Source organism: Macaca fascicularis, chromosome 5 (assembly GCF_037993035.2).
Source record: "Macaca fascicularis isolate 582-1 chromosome 5, T2T-MFA8v1.1".
NCBI lineage: Eukaryota > Metazoa > Chordata > Mammalia > Primates > Cercopithecidae > Macaca > Macaca fascicularis.
This window is the reverse complement of record NC_088379.1, coordinates 95203906-95227566: the sequence shown is the minus strand read 5'-3', so window position 1 is coordinate 95227566 and position 23661 is coordinate 95203906. Positions and strand designations below refer to the sequence as shown.

The window sequence follows — 23661 nt, the reverse complement described above, 5'->3', positions numbered from 1 at the left end:
AATCAGTCAAAATGCCTCATAAAAATGCAAATCATGTTTTAAATGCTAAAGAGAGCTTCATATTAGCTGTATAGAACTTTATATCCTAACACATATGAAGTGAACAAGAGTGAAGACACAATACTGTTGAATAGACTCTATTTCCCTTTTAGTGTTTGCCAAGCATGACTACATAAAAGCTTTAGTTCTCCAGTAATCAAGAGGCTAATGTTTACAAAATTTTTTTCTTTGTACCTCATTGCTGCAGAATAACTTCTTTCTTTGGCATTATTTGATATCAATGAAAGCCTCTTTTAAAAAATTTTTCTTTTATATTTTTCTTTGTTCAAAATTAAACAGCGGGGATAAGTTAAAAAAAATCTTATACCTTAGAATTTTGACAGATAAGTGCAGGATATAAAGGGCATGCATAGGATTTAAAATGTAATGGGATATGTGGAAGACTATATAGAGGCCTGTGACTATAACCTAATGCATGGTGCTGTGGTCTAGGAATTATCAAGGCCCGGAGACCTTGAGATTATCTCTGAGGAGATAATCCTTATCACTTGTACCTCACTAGCTAAACTTTGTATTATGCAATATACGTGGCAGTGTGATAAAGAAAAGGGGTAGGCTTTGGAAGTGATTGGAGAAAACACTGTAGTGATGACCAGACATAATTGTAGTAAAACTTTACCTGTTTGAATTGAGCTTGGAAATAATAGTTCAGACTATTTGCTTGGTGACAGACATCAGGCACTATGAGGTTAATGAAATATTTTAAGACTTTGAAAGACAAACTGGTTTTTGTCTTCTTTTTTACTTTAGATCCTATAAGGTTTTTACATCAAAAAGCCATTACTACTGCATAGGGAAAGAAAAACAAGACCTTGCCTGTTTTTGATAAAAACAAGATGGATAAATTATTTTGTAAAATAAATATTTATCTACAATTTTTGAAGGTCCTGAATTTATAGTTTCCATATGGTATAGGATGCACTAATCTTATATCACATTTGTGATTTGTGTAAATGATTACTATTTATTAAACATTATTTAAAATACGTATGAACCATACCCAAAAAGCATATTTAAAGTAACATATCATGATTGTCTATGATTTCTTTCAAAAAAAATAAGCAAATATTAGAAAATCTGTCAAAGTAATACCTGATAGTAAAGGCTTAAGAAGAAAAACATGTTTATCTCAGTTTTTATAGTCTTTGCTAAGGTTTAAAATATTTGTATTAAAAACTCTTGGTAACCTCTTAGACTTGTAATAGTCATGTAGCAAAAATTTGCTACAAACATTGGACATAATGGAGAAACTGATCACATTCCCACCACCACAACTACTATATCACAAAATACTGGAGGCCTTATCAAACACTATGTGAAAAGAAAAGAAAATGAGTTACAAATCTGAAAGGGAAAAGCCAAAATTGTCATTATTTCAAATGATGTAATAATATGCTCAGAAAAAAAAGAACAAGAAACAACTGATGAAGAACAAGAAACTGACAAAGTATTAAAAATAAAAAACTGAGGGCAGTTTATCACATTCAAGATTAACCTACCTTGGGAAACTCTTCCGAGATGCAACAAATGGGAGAATTCTCGATCAAGGAAATGGAAATCATACAACAATATGTAATTGTCTTTAAATATGTTACGCAAACATCTCAAAAACATAATGATGAAATAAAATATATGCATCAAGTACTGAAGGTTACTAAACAAAAATAGTAAAATATGAAAAGAACTCTTTTAAAAACATAAAAATTAAAAAATACTATTACAAATGAGAAACTCAAAAGTTGAAATAAACATTTGATAACATGGCTGAATACAGAATTAAATACTGAAGTATAGAACTGATGAACTAACTTAGAACGCAGCACAGGAACTAGCAGATAGGAATATATGAAAAGGGATCAGCAAGGTCCTTAGCAAGGTCAGTTTGCTTTTTAATTCAGATTTATAAATGTTTGTGAAATGCCCAAATACTAGGAATAAAGAGAAGGTCATAAAAGCAACCAAAGGAAACAAATATTACCTACAAAAGATGCAGGAATTTTGCTCCAGAGTTCAACTAAAGTCCAGGTTCTTGTCTAACAACCAGGAAAAAATTAGGCACGCAGACACATTGAAAGGTAAGGATAGCAGCATTTAGTAAAAGAAAGCTCTCAGCAAAAATAAAAAGAGGACCTGCCAACAGACTCCCAGCTCACAGACTGAATACCAGGCCACCACACACGAGCTGAAGAGCCCAGACTCCTCCCCGGGCATCAGGCTTGAATTCTCGGTGGCTCCACCCCACTCCTCCAGTATGCAGGTGGGCCCCCCAGTCTGCTGTGGGCATGCCCAGACAAAGCCCTGTTCCGTCATCTACACAGAAGCATCTAATGTAAACATTTGTGGGGCAGGTCAGAGATTCTCTGGGAACCCTCTCTTATCCGCCTCTTACATCTATCACAAATAGATAACATCTTTATAAGTGCTCTCACTAGCAACACAATGTCCTAGGAATTATATTTTCAAATTTTAGAAGGGAAATGATTGTCAATATAGAGTTCTGCACCCTAGTAAACCATCATTCGAGAGTGAGCGTAAAATATAAGTGTTTCAGATACTCAGTTTTTGATCACATGTACTAACTGGAAAATAACTATAGAATGTACTTCAGCAAGAAAATAAAAATGATCTCAAATAAGAGTAAATATTGAGAAAAAATTTATTCAAAATAAGCAGCAAAACATGTTCACAAATTTAAATAAGCATTGACTTAGAAAAGCTGCATTTTTTGCTTGAAACAATGTGTAAAAAATTTTCCACATGTGATTATAGAAGATAGGAGCATGATTTAGTTCAGAATGTAACATCTCTCTGCTTTGAAAGAATACAGACTAACTGGTTCTAGGGAATATCAGAAAATATAAATATGATATATAAGTGAAAAAATGTTGAGTTATCCCTGAAAGAATAGAATTAAGTACATAACTTCTAAACTTATAAAGAAAAAGAGGGGAATAGAAATGACTTCACTGGATCAATAGAATATTGGGTGAAAAAGGGACAGAAAAAGTGAGAGGTGAAGCCAGCTGGGTTTCTGAGTCAGGTGTGGACTTGGAGAACTTTTCTGTCTAACTAAAGGATTGTAAACGCACCAATCAGCACTCTGTGTCTAGCTAAAGGTTTGTAAACGCATCAATCCGTGCTCTGTGTCTAGCTAATTGGGTAGGGGACTTGGAGAACTTTTCTGTCTAGCTAAAGAATTGTAAATGCACCAATCAGCTCTCTGTGTCTAGCTAAAGGTTTGTAAATGCACCAATCAGCGCTCTGTGTCTAGCTAATCAGGTAGGGGACTTGGAGAACTTTTCTGTCTAGCTAAAGGATTGTAAATGCACCAATCAACACTCCGTGTCTAGTTAAAGGCTTGTAAACACACCAGTCAGTGCTCTGTGTAAAAACAGACCAATCAGCACTCTGTAAAACGGACCAATCAGCACTCTGTAAAACGGACCAATCAGCACTCTGTAAAATGGACCAATCAGTTCTCTGTAAAATGGACCTATCAGCAGGATGTGGGTGGGACCAAATAAGTGAATAAAAGCAGGCCACCTGAGCCAGCAGTGGCAACCCACTGAGGTCCCTTTCCAGGGTTGTAGAAGCTTTGTTCTTTCCCTCTGTTCTTTTGCTCTTCACAATAAATCTTGCTGCTGCTCACTCTTTGGGTCTGCGCCACCTTTAAGAGCTGTAACACTCAGTGCGAAGGTCTGCAGCTTCACTCCTGAAGCCAGTGAGACCAGGAACCCACCAGAAGGAAGAAACTTTAGACACATCTGAACATCTGAAGGAACAAACTCCGGACACACCATCTTTAAGAACTGTAACACTTACTGTGAGGGTCCGCAGCTTCATTCTTGAAGTCAGAAGACCAAGAACTGACCAGAAGGAGCCAGTTCCAGACACAAAAGCATGGCACAGAAAGCAAAACTAAAATGCTGAAAAAAGTCAAAACATCTGAGCAATCATCAAGAATCAGAATGAGCTAAACCCACCTTTCCAATACCAGAAATCTCAGATTTAACAAAATCCAGTTATATCCTTTATAAGAGAAACACCAAATGCAATAACACAGAAATACTGAAAAGAAAAAGAAAAAAGAGAAAGCATGTGAACATTAATAAGAAAAAAGCTGGTGCATCAATATTAATATCAGAAAAGAATGAAATTTCAGATGAAGTATATAAAGGAAAAGAAGAACACTTTATACCAATAAAATAACAAATCATGAAGAAAATAATGTTGAATCTATAAAAATATATAAAACAAGTAATAGCCAGATTACAAGACGAAATGGATAGCTCCACAGCCGTAGTGGGAGATTTTCAACAAATCACTCATATACTGAGAGATAAAGGAGACAAAAATTAAAAATCAAATAAGATTTGAAAAACAAAAATTTTCATCTGAAAGAATTTCTATGTGGAAAGATCATTTTCAATTGCCATATACTTTCTCTAGTATAATGGCTTGTCCTCTGCCTTAGTAAATGTCCACAAATCCATCACTTGACATTTTCCCCCAAGCTCTTTTTTCTTTCCAATTATTTTGTTTAGATTTTCACTATAAATGCTGTCCTCTGGCCTTATTTAATTAATTTCTGATGGTGAAATTATTTCTCTGATTATAATTCCATTTAAACAAACCAGATAAGTCATCCTTTTAAAAACTCCCGGAGAGAGCACCATCCATTGACTTCCACTTAAGCATCATTGATCAAGGCTTTGTCATCTGACCACTAGTAGCTTCAAAGTCAATTGACTTTCTTTACCAAGGCGGCAGAAAGCCATTTTGTACCATAAAATAGCAAAATTGATCGCTAAACTGCAGGAAAATAAAATGAATAAGTGAATAAATAAATAATAATATATGTGCATAACCTCCTCCTCCCAAATTTGAGCAGCCTGTAGCCTGTGATGAAAAAATACCAAACTGACAGGAATTGAATTAAAACTTAAAATCACTTCCTTAATAAAATTACAAAAGTTGGGAGAGTTGGAAGGGATTATATTCATATAGACAGTAATTTATATTAAAAACAATATCATTTTAAAACAATGTCTTAGTCAGCTCCACAAACATGGCCACCACAAACCCAGCCCACTCATCTTTTGATTGTTTATCTTAGTCTGTCCACATACCCTGTTCCTACCCAGCATTTTCTTTTAGAGTAAAAATTCCTTATAAGTTTTATATATAAATATGTGTGTGTTTGTGTGTGTATATATATATAGTTTAAGTTCTGGGGTATATGTGTAGAATGTGCAGGTTTGTTATATAGCTATACACGTGCCCTGGTGGTTTGCTGCACCCATCAACCCATCACCTACATTAGGTATATCTCCTAATGTTATCTCTCCCTTCACCCCCGACAGTCCCCAGTGTGTGATGTTCCCTTCCCTGTGTTCATGGGTTCTCATTGTTCAAATCCCACTTGTGAGTGAGAATATGCAGTGTTTGGTTTTCTGATCTTGTGATAGTTTGCTGATGATTTCCAGCTTCATCAATGTACCTGTAAAGGACATGAACTCATCCTTTATTATGGCTGCATAGTATTCCATGGTGTACACATGCCACATTTTCTTAATCCAGTCTATCACTGATGGGCATTTGGGTTGGTTCCAAGTCTTTGCTATTGTGAATAGTGCCGCAATAAACATACATGTGCAGGTGTCTTTATCATAGAATGATTTATAGTCCTTTGGGTATATACCCAGTAATAGGATTGCTGGGTCAAATGGTATTTCCAGTTCTGGATCCTTGAGGAATTGCCACACCGTCTTCCACAATGGTTGAACTAATTTACACTCCCATCAGCAGTGTAAAAGCATTCTTATTTGTCCACAACCTCTCCAGCATCTGTTGTTTCCTAACTTTTTAATGATCACCATTATAACTGTCATGAGATGGTATCTAATTGTGGTTTTGATTTACATTTCTCTAATGACCAGTGATAATCAGCATGTTTTCATGTCTGTTGGCTGCATAAATGCCTTCTTTTGAGAAGTGTCTGTTCGTATCCTTTGCCCATTTTTTCACGGTGTTGTTTGTTTCTTTCTTGTACATTTGTTTAAGTTGTTTGTAGATTCTGGATATTAGCCCTTTGTCAGATGGATAGATTGCAAAAATTTTCTCCTATTCTGTAGGTTGCCTGTTCACTCTGATGATAGTTTCTTTTGCTGTGCAGAAGCTCTTTAGTTTAATTAGACCCCATTTGTCAATTTTGGCTTTTGCTGCTGTTGCTTTTGGTGTTTTAGACATGAAGTCTTTGCTCATGCCTATGCCCTGAATAGTATTGCTCAGGTTTTTTTCTAGGGTTTTTATGGTTCTAGGTCTTATGTTTAAGTCTTTGATCCATCTTAAGGTGATTTTTGTAAAAGGTGTAAGGAAGGGGTCCATTTTCAGTTTTCTGCATATTGCTAGCCAGTTTTCCCAACACCTTTTATTAAATAGGTATTCTTTTCTGCATTGCTTGTTTGTGTCAGGTATGTCAAAGATCAGATGGTTGTAGCTGTGTGGTGTTATTTCTGAGGCCTCCATTCTGTTCCATTGGTCTATATATCTGTTCTGGTACCAGTACCGTGCTGTTTTGGTTACTGCAGCTTTGTAGTATAGTTTGAAGTCAGATAGCATGATGCCTCCAGCTTTGCTGTTCTTGCCCAGGATTGTGTTGGCTATGCGGACTCTTTTTTGTTGCATATGAAGTTTAAAATAGTTTTTTCCAATTCTGTGAGGAAAGTCAGTGGTAGTTTGATGGGGATAGCATTGAATCCATAAATTACTTTGGGCAGTATGGCCATTTTCATGATATTGATTCTTCCTACCCATTAGCATGGAATGTTTGTCTATTTGTTTGTGTCCTCTCTTCTTTCCTTAAGCAGTGGTTTGTAGCTCTCCTTGAAGAGTTCCTTCACGTCCCTTGTAAGTTGTATTCCTAGGTATTTTATTCTCTTAGTAGCAATTGTGAATGGGAGTTCACTCATTATTTGGCTCTCTGTTTGCCTGTTATTGATGTACAGGAATGCTTGTGATTTTTGTACATTGATTTTTGCAGCCTGAGACTTTGCTGAAGTTGCTTATCAGCTTAAGGAGGTTTTGGGCTGAGACGATGGGACTTTCTAAATCTACAATCATGTCATCTGCAAACGGAGACAATTTGACTTCCTCACTTCCTTTTTGAATACCCCTTATTGCTTTCTCTTGCCTGATTGCCCTGGCCAGAACTTCCAATACTATGTTGAATAGGAGTGGTGAGAGAGGGCCTCCTTGTCTTGTGCCAGTTTTCAAAGGGAATGCCTCCAGCTTTTGCCCATTCAGTATGATATTGGCTGTGGGTTTGTCATAAATAACTCTTCCTATTTTGACATATGTTCCATTGATAACTAGTTTATTGAAAGTTTTTAGCATGAAGGGCTGTTGGATTTTGTCAAAGGCCTTTTCTGCATCTATTGGATAAACATGTGGTTTTTGTTGTTGGTTATTTTTATGTGATGGATTATGTTTATTGATTTGTGTATGTTGAACCAGACTTGCATCCCACGGATGAAGCCAACTTTATTGTGGTGGATAAGCTTTTTCATGTGCTGCTGGATTTGGTTTGCCAGTATTTTATTGAGGATTTTCACATCAAGGTTCATCAGGGATACTGGCCTGAAATTTTCTTTTTTTGTTGTGTCTCTGCCAGGTTTTGGTATCAGGATGATGCTGGCTTCATAAAATGAGTTAGGGAGGAGTCCGTCTTTTTCTATTGTTTGGAATAGTTTCAAAAAGAATGGTACCAACTCCTCTTTGTACCTCTGGCAGAATTCGTGTTGGGATTCACTCAGGATGGTGGCAGCAATATTAAAAGGAAATATTAGGGAAAGTTATAGGGAATAGTCACAAACCTTTTGGAAGGCCAAAAGGTTACATAGCTTGTAATAACTGAACAGGCTAAAGGCAGCCGTTTCTTACCTTAGAGCATTAGGTCATAGCATAAATATTAGGGACAATAGAGGCTTCCCCAGTTAAGTGTGTTTACCTCCATTAACTAACCTTTGAGCCAGATGGCTCCCTCGGTGGGGGAGAGGTTGAGGAGGGAAATTGCTCCTTCATGGTATTTACTTTAGACCCCAGTACCTGAGTTTTAATCATTCCTAGAACTACTCTCTTAACTGTCTTAATTATCTGCAAGTATGTTTACTCAAAGCTTCTGTTGTTAATTGTACACCAAATAAATGCCTGGTGTGCAAACTGCTCAGGGCCTGCTACAGTGACAAACCTCTCTTGATATGCAGGCGGTTGGACACTCAGCTGAACTGGCAAAACAAAATATCTGTGTATCAGTGTACATTTTATTCACCTGTCATTTGGGTCAGGGTCTGCAGGCAGACGCCCGCAGCTAATGTCCTCAAGTCTGAGGAGCAATACCTCAAATTCGGCTGTGAATCCGTCTGGTCCTGGACTGTTTTTGGTTGGTAGGCTATTAATTACTGCCTCAATTTCAGAACTTGTTGTTGGTCTATTCCGGGATTCGACTTCTTCCTCGCTTAGACTTGGGAGGTGTATGTGTCTAGGAATTTATCCATTTCTTCTAGATTTTCTCGTTTATTTGCATAGAGGTGTTTATAGTATTTTCTGATGGTAGGTTTGTATTTCTGTGGGATCAGTGGTGATATGCCCTATTTCATTTTTTATTGCATCTATTTGATTCTTCTCTCTTTTCTTCTTTGTTAATCTGGCTAGCGGTCTATCTATATTGTTGATTTTTTCAAAAAAAAAAAACAGCTCCTGGATTAATTGATTTTTTGAACGTTTTTCATGTCTCTTTCTCCTTCAGTTCTGCTCTGATCTTAGTTATTTCATGTCTTTTGCTAGCTTTTGGATTTGTTTGTTGTTTTTTCTCTAGTTCTTTTAATTTTGATGTTAGGGTGTCAATTTTAGATCTTTCCTGCTTTCTTTTGTGGGCATTAATATTATACATTTCCCTCTAAACACTGCTTTAAATCTGTCCCAGAGATTCTGGTACGTTGTGTCTTTGTTCTCGTTGGTTTCAAAGAACATCTTTATTTCTGCCTTCATTTAATTATGTACCCAGTAGTCATTCAGGAGCAGGTTGCTCAGTTTCCATGTAGTTGAGCGGTTTTGAGTGAGTTTCTTAATCCTGAGTTCTAGTTTGATTGCACTGTGGTCTTTTCTTTAAGAGCGTTGAATATTGGCCCCTACTCTCTTCTGGCTTATATGATTTCTGCAGAGAAATATGCTGTTAGTCATGGGCTTCCCTTTGTGGGTAACCCGACCTTTCTCTCTGGCTGCCCTTAACATATTTTCCTTCATTTCAACCTTGGTGAATCTGACAATTATGTGTCTTGGGGTTGCTCTTTGCAGGGAGTATCTTTGTGGTGTTCTCTGTATTTCCTGGATTTAAATATTGGCCTGCCTTGCTAGGTTGGGGAAGTTCTCCTGGATAATATCCTGAAGAGTGTTTTCCAACTTAGTTTCATTCTCCCCATCACTTTCAGGTACACCAATCAGACGTAGATTTGGTCTTTTTACATGGTCCCATATTCTTGGAGGCTTTGTTCTTTCCTTTATATTCTTTTGTCTCTAATCTTGTCTTCTCTCTTTATTTCATTATGTTGGTCTTCAATCACTGATATCCTTTCTTCCGCTTGATTTATTTGGCTATTGATACTTGTGTATTTTTCATGAAGTTCTCATGTTGTGTTTTTCAGCTCCATCAGGTAATTTACATTCTTCTCTACATTGGTCATTCTAGTTAGCAATTCAACTAACTTTTTTTCAGGGTTCTTAGCTTCTTTGCATTGGGTTAGAACACGCTCCTTTAGCTCGGAGTTGTTTGTTATTACCCACCTTCTGAAGCCTACTTCTGTCAATTCGTCAGACTCATTCTCCAACCAGTTTTGTTCCCTTGCCGGCAAGGAGTTGTGATCCTTTGGAGGAGGAGAGGCATTCTGGTTTTTGGAATTTTCAGCCTTTTCGCGCTGGTTTTCCCCATCTTTGTGGATTAATCTACCTTTGGTCTTTGATGTTGGTGACCTTTGGATGGGGTCTTTGAGTGGATGTGCTAATCCTTTCTGTTTATTTCTTTTTCCTTGTGACAGTCAGGCCCCCCTGCTGCCAGTCTGCTGGAGTTTGCTGGAGATCCACTCCTAAACCTGTTTGCCTGGGTATCACCAGTGGAGGCTGCAGAGCAGCAAAGATTGTTGCCTGTTCTTTCCTCTGGAAGTTTTGACCCGGTGGGCACCTGCCAGATGCCAGCCAGAGCTTTCCTTGTATGAGGTGTCTGTCGGCCCCAACTGGGAGGTATCTCCCAGTCAGTATACATGGGGGTCAGGGACCCACTTGAGGAGGCAGACTGACCTTTAGCAGAGCTCAAACACTGTGCTGGGAGGTCTGCTTCTCTCTTCAGAGCTGTCAGGCAGGGACGTTTACGTCTGCTATAAGCCCCTGACTGGGGATCCTGCCTTTTTTACAGAGATGCCCTGTCCAGAGAGGAGCAATCTGGCAGTCGGGCCACAGCAGCCTTGCTGAGCCACAGTGGGCTCCACCCAATTCAAACTTCCCAGCAGCTTTGTTTACACTGGCTATACAACTGCATACTCACACCTCAGCAATGGCGGACACCCCTCCCCACACCAAGCTCCTCCATCCCAGGTGGATCTCAGATTGCTGCTGTGCTGGCAGCGAGATTTTCAAGCCAGTGGATCTTAGTTTCCTGGGCTCCGTGGGAGTAGGACCCACCGAGCCAGACCACTTGGCTCCCTGGCTTCAGCTCCCCATTCTGGGGGAGCGAACAGTTCTGTCTCAGTGGCATTCCAGGCGTCCCTCAGGTAGGGGGGAAAAAATTTTTAAAAATAAAAAAATAAAAAAAGGCTCCTGCACCTAGTTCTAGTTCAGTGTCTGCCCAATTTGCTGCCCAGTTTTGTGCTTGAAACCCAGGGCCCTAGTGGGGTAGTCACCGGAAGGAATCTCCTGGTTTGTGGGTTGCGAAGACCGTGGGACAAGCACTGTATCTGTGCCCTTGTTTCTCAGGTCTGACGCTCACGGCTTCACCTGGGTTGGGGAGAAAATTCCCCCACCCCTGGAACTTCCCAGGTGAGGTGACGCCCCAGCCTGCTTTGGGCTGCAGCCAGTGTCCACCCAGTCCCAGTGAGATGAACTGGGTACCTCAGTTGGAAATGCAGAAATCACCCGTCTTCTGCACAATCTCGCTGGGAGCTGCAGACCATTGCTGTTCCTATTTGGCCATCTTGAATTTCCCTGTGGCCTTTATAAGTTTTCTATAAGTTCTCTCAGTTCTTAATAGCAATCATGCTGGTCAACATACACCGCTTTCAAAATGCCTTAAGCTTAATAAGAAAACACAGAATCTTGATCTTCACTTGTCTTGACTTTTAAAATTGTGTTCAATGCTGAATAAACCAACATAAACTCAAAGTCTAATTCATTAAAAAAAGGTTTTAAAGCCTTTTTAAATTCAAAGCCATGCTAAAATTTCAGAAATACACTTGTCCTTGACTTTGCAACTTATCATTCTGTACATCCCCTTTAATATTTAAAAAACATGTTTGCAACAAAATACTTTGAAATTTGAAGAAAAAACATTGGAAAGTCAAATGTCAAGAAATAGACACCTTAAAAAAACAAAAAGGCTAATGGAACAGAATAGAGAACCCAGATACAAATCCAACATTTACAGCAAACTTATATTTGACAAAGGTGTCAAAAATATACGATGGAGAAAGGAGAGTCTCTTCTATAAATGGTGCTGGAAAAACTGGATAATCAGTTGGGTACAGTGGCTCATAATCCCAGCACTTTGGAAGGCCAAGTTGGGAGGATCATCTGAGGTTGGGAGTTTACATGGTGAAACTCTGTCTTTACTAAAAGTACAAAAATTAGCCAAGTGTGGTAGTGGACACCTGTAATCTCAGCTACTCAGGAGGCTGAGTGAGGCATGAAATCTTTTGAACCTGGGAGGTGGAGGTTGCAGTGAGCCAAGATTGTGCCACTGTACTTCAGCCTGGGTGACAGAGTGAGACTCTGAAAAGAAGGAAAGGAGGAAGGAAAAAAAAAAAAAAAGAAGAAAAGAAATTCAGAGAGAGAGAGGGAAGGAGGGAGGAAGGGAGGGAGGGAGACTGGATAACAGTATGCAAAAGAATAAAACTAGGCCCCTGGCCAGGCACGGTGGCTCATGCCTGTAATGCTAGCACTTTGGGAGGCCAAGGCGGTGGATCATGAGGTCAGGAGTTTGAGACCAGCCTGGCCAATATGGTGAAACCCCACTTCTACTAAAAATACAAAAAAATAGCCAGGAATGGTGGTATACACCTGTAGTCCCAGCTACTCAGGAGACTGAGGAAGAAGAATTGCTTAAACCTGGGAGGCAGAGGTTGCAGTGAGTCGAGATCACGACACTGCACGCCAGCCTGTATGACAGAGCAAGACTCTGTCTCAAAACAACAACAACAACAACAACAACAACAACAACAACAAAGCTAGACCCCTATCTCTCACCATATACAAAAATCAAATCAAAATGAATCAAAGAGTTCAGTGTAAGAGTTAAATATGACACTTCTAAAAGAAAACACTGGGGAAGTACTCAGGGACATTGATCTGGGCAAACCTTTTCTGTGTAAGCCCTCAAAAGCATAGGCAACAAAAGCAAAAATAGACAAATGGGATTGTTTCAAGCTAAAAAGTTTCTGTACAGCAAAGGAAACAATCAACAAAGTGAAGAAACAACCCACAGAATGGGAGAAAATATTTGCAAACTATCCATCTGACAAGGGATTAAAACCAGAACACATAAGGAGATCGAACAACAGTGGAAAGAACAATTTCAAAATGAGCAAAATATCTGAATGGACGTTTCTCAAAAGAAGACATACCAATGGCCAACAAGTATATGAAAGGATGTTCAGCATTACTAATCATGAAAGAAATGCAAATCAAAGTCACAATAAGATATCACTCACCCCAATTAACATGGCATTTATTACAGAGACAGGGAATAACAGATACTGGTGGGGATATGAGAAAGTGGAACCCTCCTACACTGTTGGTGGGAATGTAAATTAGTACAGTCACTATGGAAAACAGTATGGTGATTCCTCAGAAACCTATGATGAGAACTACCATATGATCCAGCAATTTCACTACTGGATATATATCCAAAAGAAAGAAATCAATATATAGAAGAGATATCTGAACTCTCATGTTTATTGCAGCACTATTCACAATAGGCAAAATACAGACTGAACCAAAGTGCCCATCAATGGATGAATGAATAAAAAAAAAAAAGTGGTGTATATACACAATGGAATATTATTCAGCAAAGAAAAAAAGAATGAAATCCTGTAATTTACAGCAACATGGATGGGATAGAAGTCATTATGTTAAGTGAAATAAGCCAAGCACTGAAAGACAAACATCACATGTTCTCACTCATATGTGGGAGTTAAAAAAAATAAAGGGATTTCATAAAGATAAAGAGTAGAGGCCTCTGGCCTGTACAGAGGCCAGGAAATGTAGGACTGGGGGTGGAGATGGTTGATTAATGCCTACAAATATACTTTCAAGTAGAAGAAATAAGATCTAGTGTTTGATAGATTAGTAGGATGACTATAAATTAATCTCTTGTACATTTCAGTATAGCTAGAAGAGAATAATTGGAATGTTCCCAGCAGAAAGAAAAGATAAATATTTAAAGTGACAGATATTCCCATTACCCTAACTTGACTGTTACACATCATATGAATGTATCAATTATCACATATACTCCAAAAATATGTACATCTGTTATGTGTCAGTAAAAACAAAATAAATGAAGTTAGAAAGCTCATAGAAAAAAAGAGACAGATGTCTATTTTTAATTGACAAATAATAATTGTATATATTTATGAAGTACCATGTGATGTTTTCATATATATGTGATACATTGTCAGATGACTTTCCTCGAAGCACAATTATAGATTAACCCAAATGAACTGAGCCATGAATTCCACCGACTCCTTTTGAGATGACAATCGCCTCAGTTAGGACTCATCATGTGCTGTCAACCTCAGGCACTTCTAGACCGCTATTATATGTGTAAATTGGGAAAATGTTACTCATAAAACCATATTATCATTTCACATATGTCTTTCTAATTTTGTTGTGTGCTAAATTGGACTCTTGCCTTTTAAATCAATTTAGCTCAAAGTAAGATTAGAAGCCAATGATGAAACTTAGAATCTTAGAAGTCATTTGACTAAACATCAAACTAATCCATGGTGTTTCTTTGACCACTCCTATTTTTTGCTCACTACCTCTTATGGGGTTGGCTTTAATAGCTGTAATCATTTTTAGTGCCTTTGCTTAGAATCCAAAGCTGTTTCACTATTATCACAACTCATGTGTTCTGCCAGAATCTGTTAAACTGTAGCAGGATAACTTACTAGCTTTCAAAAAGGGTGAGACCACAGACCCTTCACAGTTCTCAGTGCAAAAATCAGAAAGTGAGTGGCTTTGGAAAGGAGACTAATGGAAAGGGGCACAATGGAAGGAACTTTCTGTAGTTCAAGGTTGAAATTGAAACATCTTAATTGAAATGTTCTATTTCTTTATTTAGGTTGTAACCACAATTGTCAAATTAGAACACTTAAGAAATGTATTTATTGTATGTAAATTACACATCAAATTTTTTTTAATTCCTAAAAGTTCATCCTCAACTGAATGGCATTATTCCTTTTCATCTTCTCAGGAAATTTAAAACTTTTTTGGGGGGTGGAAATTAGCACCATCAGTATATACAATGTTAAATGGCAAAAATAAGTAAAATTTATGAATAGTTAGCAGCAATTACCAAATAATTACATGAATGACAATTCAGAGAAAGACAAATATTTGATATGAGAGCTTTAAATGATCAATGTCTTTATAAGCTGTAATGTTTATTATTTAGGTTTTGTGAAATATCTAAAACTTTAAGTAGGAAAACTTCAGTGAAGATTCTCAAGTGGCTACTGAGAGAAGCCTGAACAATATGTTGACAGATTTTTGTAGAAAAGAAAATAGAGTAACTTGCAAAAATATCCAAAATATACCAATGACAAATTGAAATTCTCTCTCTCTCTCCAAAATATATATATATATTTTGCAGCACTATATATATATTTGCAGCACTATTCACAATAGACTATATATATATATATATTTTTTTTTTTTTTTTTTTGAGACAGAGTCTCACTCTGTCACCCAGGCTGGAGTGCAGTGGTGCCATCTCAGCTCACTGCAAGCTCCGCCTCCCGGGTTCATGCCATTCTCCAGCCTCAGTCTCATGAGTAGTTGGGACTACAGGCACCCACCACTACATCCAGCTAATTTTTTGTATTTTTAGTAGAGACAGGGTTTCATCATGTTAGCCAGGATGGTCTCGACCTCCTGACCTCGTGATCAGCCTGCCTGGGTCTCCCAAAGTGCTGGGATTAGAGGCATGAGCCACCGCTCCTGGTCCCAATATTTTATTTTTGAAAAAAAATCAGTAATGACTTCATGCCAGAAAGAACAGAAAAATCTAGTTTAAAAATTTGTAGCTGAACAATTGACTTCCTTGAATAAAATGAAGTTTAGATGCATAAATAAAATACCTTGATAAAGTAGAGCATTAAAGAAGACTGAGATATTATCATAGAAGCAGAGTTAGTGCAATTTGAGTATATGAATATAAAACATGTAGGAAGGTAGAGATGCACTAAAAATTAGATGTGTAACAGAGGAAAATATTAATTTTTATTATACATTGTTATAGGGTACATGTGCACAACATGCGGGTTTGTTACATATGTAGACATGTGCCATGTTGGTGAAATTAATATTGTTCCAAACAAATTCTAGAAGAATCTACTGTAGAGATGCTTATGAGCACTTTGAAAATAAGATGATTTCATGAAACCCCTTCAAAGCACACAGAGATAAACATACTTAACTAATACTTAAAAGAAAATAAAATAGGAGAGAAAATATCAGAGTGCCCTGCAGGTGATCAAGGAACGTACTGTTTTCGGAAGATCTTGTTTCCATTTAAAACGTGCGTATTTGTGTTCTGCTTCACAATTAAGATATATTTCTTATTTGGGGTTCAAGTTCAGAAATATTTGCAAGCTTCTGTTCTGAATAGGTTTGCCTATAATATTTGAATAAGAAATGGAGAGACAGACACTATAGGAAGGAAGGTACCTACTATAACTAACTTGTTCCACTTACAAGCTTGGGCTACAAACTGTCATTTTTAATATATAAAACTAAGCGATTCTGAGTCACCTTCTCTACATATCCACATTCCCTGATAAATAACAGGATTCTAGCACTTTCTTAATCCAAAGTATTTGTCCCCATTAGTATCATTCCCACAATGGAAAAGCAGATCATCTGAGCAGCCCTTTGCCTCGGGGGAGATCCCTGGCCTGTTTCTGTTTTGTTCAAAGGCTGTGTAGTATAGCTGTGGAACAAGGGTGGTGGACCAATCAACTGAGGTGACTGAATCATAGACCAGAACTGCTGGTCTAATAGTAGCTACTCAGCATTTCAGGAAAGAGAGAGAATGCCTTTCTTTCCCAGAGTTATGTTAAGCTATAGTCACTCCATGCCACCCAAGGCCTGAGCCTCCTGTGTTAGGGCATTTCACAAGTACAGCATTTTTAGTTCTCTACTTCTACATAGACATCTGTTTTCTCCATGCATATGGCATGGTTAGATGATCTATACCATCCACATGCTGTGCTCAGACACAGGCCTCTCCTACTACTCCAGGGGGAGGTTGCTACTCTTCTTATATCCAAAGAATCACTCTTACTGATTACTTGTGATGCTGGAGGGGAGATACAACCTTAAGTTTGGCATTGCCATCATGGGTTAGTGCTGGCAAGGGGCATCCCAGAGACTTGATGACAGTATTTCTCACTCCTGGCTTATCTTCGATGTGAAGAGCATCTCTTGTCCCAACACTGAAGCCATTCTTCCAGCTACAGACTTCATACTTGGGGCCTTCAGGATCCGGATCCATAGGAAGTCCCTGCCTCTGCTCCCTACTTCCAGAAGGGCAAGATCCACCGCAATTCCTGTCACAGAATTATTGACAATTAAAATATTTTCTTTCTTCTGTCCATCGTCTGAAATATTTTGGACTGTTGAGGCATTCTCTTTGCTATTTAGTCTTACCCCGAGCGTTTTGCATTTTGGCAGATCTCTCTATAGCTGGAGGCAGCATGCTTTGCTGTTTTTTTTTTTTTTCTGTCTTCAAATTGCACAGATTTGAAGTCAAACCCTGAATCTAATACTTCAAAGTTACATATCTTTATAACTTTGGGAAGCTGACTTCTCTGACTTCAAGTGAGGTTATGTTTAAATGTTAAAACCATAGTACACATGCAGGAACTACTGGTTTCTTTCATTTTATATTTTGTTATCACAATGTGAGTGCATGATAGAAGTGCACTAACTAGTTGATTTGGCTTCAATTTTGTTGGAAGAAATTTTTTCAACAATTATTGATTGATATTAAACTAGATACCATTCATCGTTGAGGAATTACTGTTTCGGTAAAAATCATGTCAATCAGAGAATTATCTTTAAATTGTTAGCAATGGTGAAGTCATCAGAAGTTAGTCTGGGCATGTTTAAAGGAGGCAGTTGGATAGAAATGTGTCATGAAAAAAATAGAATGTACTGCGCTCTGAAGAATGACAAAAAGGGATTATTCAAATAAGAATGTAATTACTATAAACACCAATCTTGGCTATAATTGTTATATTTCTTTCTGATCCTCTGAGATTGCTTTTTATTTTTTGACACAGGTGACTATTTTAATTCACTAGGTGAGTTATCACAGCCATCACCTTTCTGGACTTCCTCTCTAAATAAACGAAAACTATTCCAACATAATGAAGGAAAGCTGTACAGTCTGTTGAATTGTATTCTTGTGTCTCTCCTGAAAACTATAATGGAGGAATATGTGGCTTCTCTTGACCTAAAGGTAGAGAATGGTAAAATTCACTTATTGGCATTGTTTGCGTTGTAGATCTGATGCCAGTAGCTGGGGTAAGCCTTATGCACAGATGAAGTGTTCAGCTTCACAGCAATGTTTTGTACTAGGATTAGGAGAATATCCTGAGGAAATACATCTTTTCAAAACTCCATAATGCAGATCAAAATAGTATTAGTTACCATATGGTCTGTAAAGCAATTCTGGCCCAGTTCTCTCTATTTTGTAGATTAAACAAATAAACAAAAAAAAAAATCACAAACATAAAATATTTTTTTTCAAGCTCAAAAACCTCTGCCATAGCTAGCACAGGTACCTGGAATTCTACTTTCAAAGGTTCATTTACACATTAGAAGGCGTCTCAGTCTTCAGGTATCTTTGGCTAAAATGTAAACAGCTCTGCTAAGCACAGTACATTGACTTTTATCATCCTCCAACACCTGCAAAGATGATTCCCTGAAGTGATTAGCTAGGGAATGGACAAGGGACAACAATGACAGGAGGCTATGTACATTGGGCTGAGGCAGCATGCGTATTCCAGGCATTTGGTGGAGTAGGTGTGAGAAAGTAAGTCGTGTGAATTTGGAAAAGAGACCCAAAAACAAACTTTTCCCATCTCACGATTGTGTCTGACTCTTGTCCTGAAAGTAGAAAAAGGCTAAGAAAATCAGGTTATACAATAGGGGGTGGAATAACTCAAAAGCTTCTTTAAGATCCTCAAGCAGAATGAGCTTATTAATATTTCAAATCTAATCTAGAAGAAAATGCATTATTAAAGGAAGACCCCAGGATGACTAAAGACAGAAATCTTTTCCCTTGCCTGTAGGCCTTCTACCTAAATCAAATGATATTCCAAATGACTTGGTCTATCTGATCTGCCCAACATACCAAGGAGAGGGAAACCAAGAAACCTCACCAACATTTCCCGGCAGCCCTTTGATCCTGTCCCCTGCCTCCACTCCAGGGATCCCCCAATTCTTGGCCCTTCAGTAAGTCCCCCTTCAGACTCACCCTGACCACCCCTCTAAAACTCTGGCACAATATTCTCAAGTAACCACCAAAAAATGCTACATTTATAATAAAGTCATATTATTAAGCTCCTGCAAATAGCTTATAGCTGTATATTTCATACACTACCAAGTGTGATTAACCCTTCTTTAAAACATTGAGTAACTTGCTGAACATTTATTATGGGAAGTGATGATGTTTCAAATTTTTTCTGCACTTTGTTTTATATTTTTTAATACAGCATGGTTTTGTTTTCCTGTTCTACTTTTTCTACCTTCATTGGAATAATTTTTTACTTATTGTGCTTTTCTGTCTATTGTTTTAGAACTTAAATCCGTTTCTTATTCTTTTAGTGATCATCTTAATTTTTAACAAAAAATTAAACTTATATTTTATTCTACATATCAACAATTAATATTAATCCTCCAAATACAACAAAAGCCTTATGCCATTTGTACTTTGCTACTCTCCCAAATTGCCACCTCACATGTTTGAAAGTGTCTTGGATTTGAATTCAAAATTGTTACTTATTTGTTCATAATTAAATCAACACTTGCATAGTGTTAACTATACATTTACTGATTTCTTGCTCATCACTATTTTTTGCCTTCTATTTTATCCTTCTCTTAGATTCTCTTTTCCTTTCGGGAAGTAAATTCTAAAACAATAATTTCAAAAAGGATCTAATGGTAATGTATTAATTAAGGACATCTTTACCTACAACTAACATACTCTCATAGCAGTAACTTAGATATAGGAATGTATTTATTTCTTGTAACTAGATGTAAGACTAGATGTAGATGGCTGCTAAACTTGGTTCAGGACTACATACCAGGCCACTATGTCTACAATTTTCTTCTCCTGATAGTTGCAGAATAGATGCCATTATAGATCTTAAGCAAGCGTTCTAGTTGGAAAAATGAGAAAAAGAAGAGCAGCTTATGCATCAAGTAGATCAGAAACTTTCCCAGAAATCTTATGGCAAATTCCACTTATCATTGACTGGAATTATACATGGGCAATGTGGGAAAAAAAGATGGGAAATGGGGATTGGGTCCACAAAGAAATAGCAATTTGTCCAAGAGGCTAACTTTTAGATGAAATACATACCAAAAAAAAAAAAAAAAAAGAATGCATTTTGTCCTCAACTTGAGTACTAATTTTTGTTTTTGTTTTTGGTATAGTATTTTAGCTTAAAGCTATATCTTGTCAATATTTTGAAGACATGACTCCAATTTATTCTCCTATGCTGTGTTGTTGATGAGAAGGCTATTGAAAATTTAATTTTTGTTTCTTTAGAGGTAAACTATATTTTGTTGGTGGTGATGGTCATTCTGAAAGATTTTGGAGCTTTTTTATTCTTAGGTGTCAGGAGTTGAACTTTTCTCCTAAAATAGGCTCAAGTCCCAATCTCTGGTACCTGCAAATGTGACCCTCTGAAAAAAAAAAAAAGTTTTTGCGGATATAATCATATTAAGAGAAGGTCATACCGAATTAGGGCAGACCCTAATCCAGTGACCAGCATCCTAAGAAAAGGGAATTTTGAACATAGGCACACACAGGGAGAATGTCATGTAATGACAGAGGCAGAGAATAGAGTGATGTGTGTACAGGTCAAGTAATGCCAATAATTTCTGGTAACCACCAGAAGGAAAGGGCGAAGAAGGATCCTCCCCTAAAGCCTTCAGAGGGAGCAGCAGTGGTGAATCCACATCTTGATTTCAGTCTCTCCTTCTGAACTGTTAGAGAATAAATTTGTTATCTCAAGCCGCTCAGTTCATGGTAATTTGTTATGATAGTCCTAGGAAACTAATACACTAGGTTTCTAAAAGTTATCTAGGTCATGTCTAAGTATAACTCCTATTTTATAAATCCTATTTAACACAATGTAAACCCTTTAAATTGAAGGACTGTGTTGATAGCAGCCTTTGCTGAATGATCCTGGTGGTTGTTCTAGACATCCTTCCTGCTTTATGTTTTTGTTTATTCGAACGTGGAGTTTCTCTGGGAAATAAGCTGCCCTTTCCCATCCAATACCTTGTCACTGTGTATGTTCTGGCGGTAGCTTTCTCTGTCCATTTTTTTGTTTGTTTTTTCTGTTTTTTTTTTTTTTTTTACCATTTGATCCTATCTACTTTCTAGCTTCTAGAATTTTTCACTATTTCTGGCCTGTTGTTGAAAAACATCCTTGTTTTTCAGGGTTATTCCCTGTAAATATATTTTCTTTCTGTTACATCAGTAGAATTGGCTGGCAGAAAAGTGAATGAATGTGCGTTGCTCAATCTGTCATTCTGAGTTAGGCCACAGATTTTTAAAAATTTATTTATCCTAGTTAATTTTTTCCCTTAAGACCTTTCAAACCATATTGGCATTAGAAGCTTTTGTGTTATTTTTTCACTTTATCTAGGGTCCAAGCATAATTTGTGGCTGCCTCTGAATATAAACAAGGTAGTTTTTTCCTCCTTGACAGAATTATTGATTGGTTTTGCTCAAGCTGAAATTGTAAAAATCTCATTCATATCAGAACTAGAGGTTGTATGGTACTGGGATAAAATCTGCTACCTAGGAGTCATCCCTAACGTCTTTTAGTGTGCCCAAGTTTAGATTTGCTATGTTCTAAACTAGTCATGTGTATCATGTAAGCCTTAAATTTGAGAGAAGGCTAACTTGTCTTCATTAGTAATACTACTGACTTAGGTGTTTTTTCAAATGCCACAAATAGTCTGATTAGATTTTGTGGTTTATAGAAACACACACACACAAATACAGAGTTACAGTTCTTCCAGTCCTAAGGCAAATTTAGCACTACAGAAAGGTCCTCAAGTTGCACTTACACAGGCAGATAAACTTGTATGTGTAGCACAGAGTCCCTAAGATAATCTGCTTAATTAGCTGGAATCAGTTGAAACAAGTGTAAAATGAACATGGAACTAAGGATTTCAAAGGTAAAACAAGCAAACAATATACATAAGGAATTGAGATTTTACCTCTCATTTTTATTTCATTGTGTGTTTTTTTTAATTTTTTTTTTTTTTAGGAAAACTGTTTTTCAGGGATCACCATTATATTAACTCTAGGTACATATTTTATATCTCAAACTTTAGCAGCAGGGCCTGAGAAAGTGGAAGAATAGATTAATTTACATTGAGATGATTTTTTTTTCTTTTTTTCCCCCCTTGGCATTTATTTTACATTTTGCAATGCTTCAGTCAACCTGAAATGTATGGAGAATACTATAAACTACTCCTATATAACTGCTACCCACATTCAACAAATAAATATTAACATTCTGGCATACTGAATTTGTATCATTTTGACTTTTCATGTGTAAAAGTTAAAGACATAACTTGAAGCCTCCCTTTCACTCCCTACATTGTGATTTTCCCTCTGTCCTTAGAGGCAGTCACTGTTCTGAGTGGGTTCTTTCCATTCATTTTTCATCTTTTCTTCCTATGCATTTCTAAAGTTTTCTCTATTTTCCCTCTTTATTCTTCACTCCTTAAATGGATGTATACTTTGTAATACATATTCCTTACACCTATCTGCCTCCCAGAGCAGGCAAGGATCTTGGCTTTACCGCCCCAACCCCCATTCTGCCCAAAGGAATCTGTTTTCATTGACATGTATTTCAGTTTCACCTTTTGTAGCTCTAAATCTTTTATTTTGTCATCAGTAGTTAATTAAATTTGCCACCATATTTTACCAGTTTTTATATTCACTATTTTTTCATGCTTCCTGTGATTTTTCTCTGGATTTCATCTTCTTGCTATAATATATCTTTTGGTCATTCTTTCCGGAAAAGTATGGTTAGTAAACTCTTTTAGTTTCCACGCATCTGAAAATATATTTTCCTTTCCCTCCTGCTTAAAATATAATTACTTATTTACAGTAGAGTTATGCATTCTCTATACAGTGTAATTATGTATAGAATCCTGTGTGGACAATTGGCATCCCTGAGCACTTTAAAGGTAGATTATCATTGTTTTGGGGCACACTTGGCTACACCTGAGAAGACTACCATTAGTTTAATTATGGTTCTTTTGTGGAAATCTTTCTCCTCTGATAGATTTCAGGGTGTCTTTTTTTTCTTTATTTTTGATATTCTGAAGTTTCAGTAGGATGTGTCTGGTAGACTTATTTTTATTTTTCCTTCTTGGCCCTCAAAATGAATTGCCAAAATTAAGACTTATATACCTGTTCAAATCCAGAAAATAATTATTAAAATTTTGAATTCTGTTCCTCTCTTTCAAAGCTAAAATAGAATGTTTTATTATTTTAATTGTTTAGTGTTAGCTGTCTTTCTTAAATTTGCCTCATATGGTCAGGAATATTGGTTTGCAGGCTAATATTGACTGGAAGTTTCCATTTCAATTTCATCCCTCCAGCTAGAAGTTTTACAGTTACTTCTGTCTAGGAACTAGTGCAGAACTGGTAATTTTGAGTTCCCGTGCCTCAATGAGTGATGTTAAGAATATCTCAGACCAGTCATTGAACTAGTAGACAGTTTCACTCAGGTGGTAACTGAGAAGCTTCCGCCTGCTTCCTCCTCCTCCAGCCAGTGCAGCATCGACCTTTCC

General features: G+C 37.2%; 1 long non-coding RNA gene across 6 annotated transcripts in view; it reads right to left on the bottom strand.

The window, feature by feature from the left end:
* The window catches only part of LOC135970958 (uncharacterized), a 44839-nt gene extending 42525 nt beyond the window's left edge, over positions 1 to 2314 (bottom strand). For 5 of the 6 annotated variants that reach the window (XR_010586909.2, XR_010586912.2, XR_012434964.1 and 2 more), the window contains exon 1: positions 2039 to 2314. This is a non-coding gene — a long non-coding RNA (uncharacterized lncRNA). The remainder of the gene's footprint in view (positions 1 to 2038) is intronic. The other variant, XR_012434962.1, reaches the window with a different exon arrangement.
* Between the last annotated feature and the right edge of the window lie 21347 nt (positions 2315 to 23661).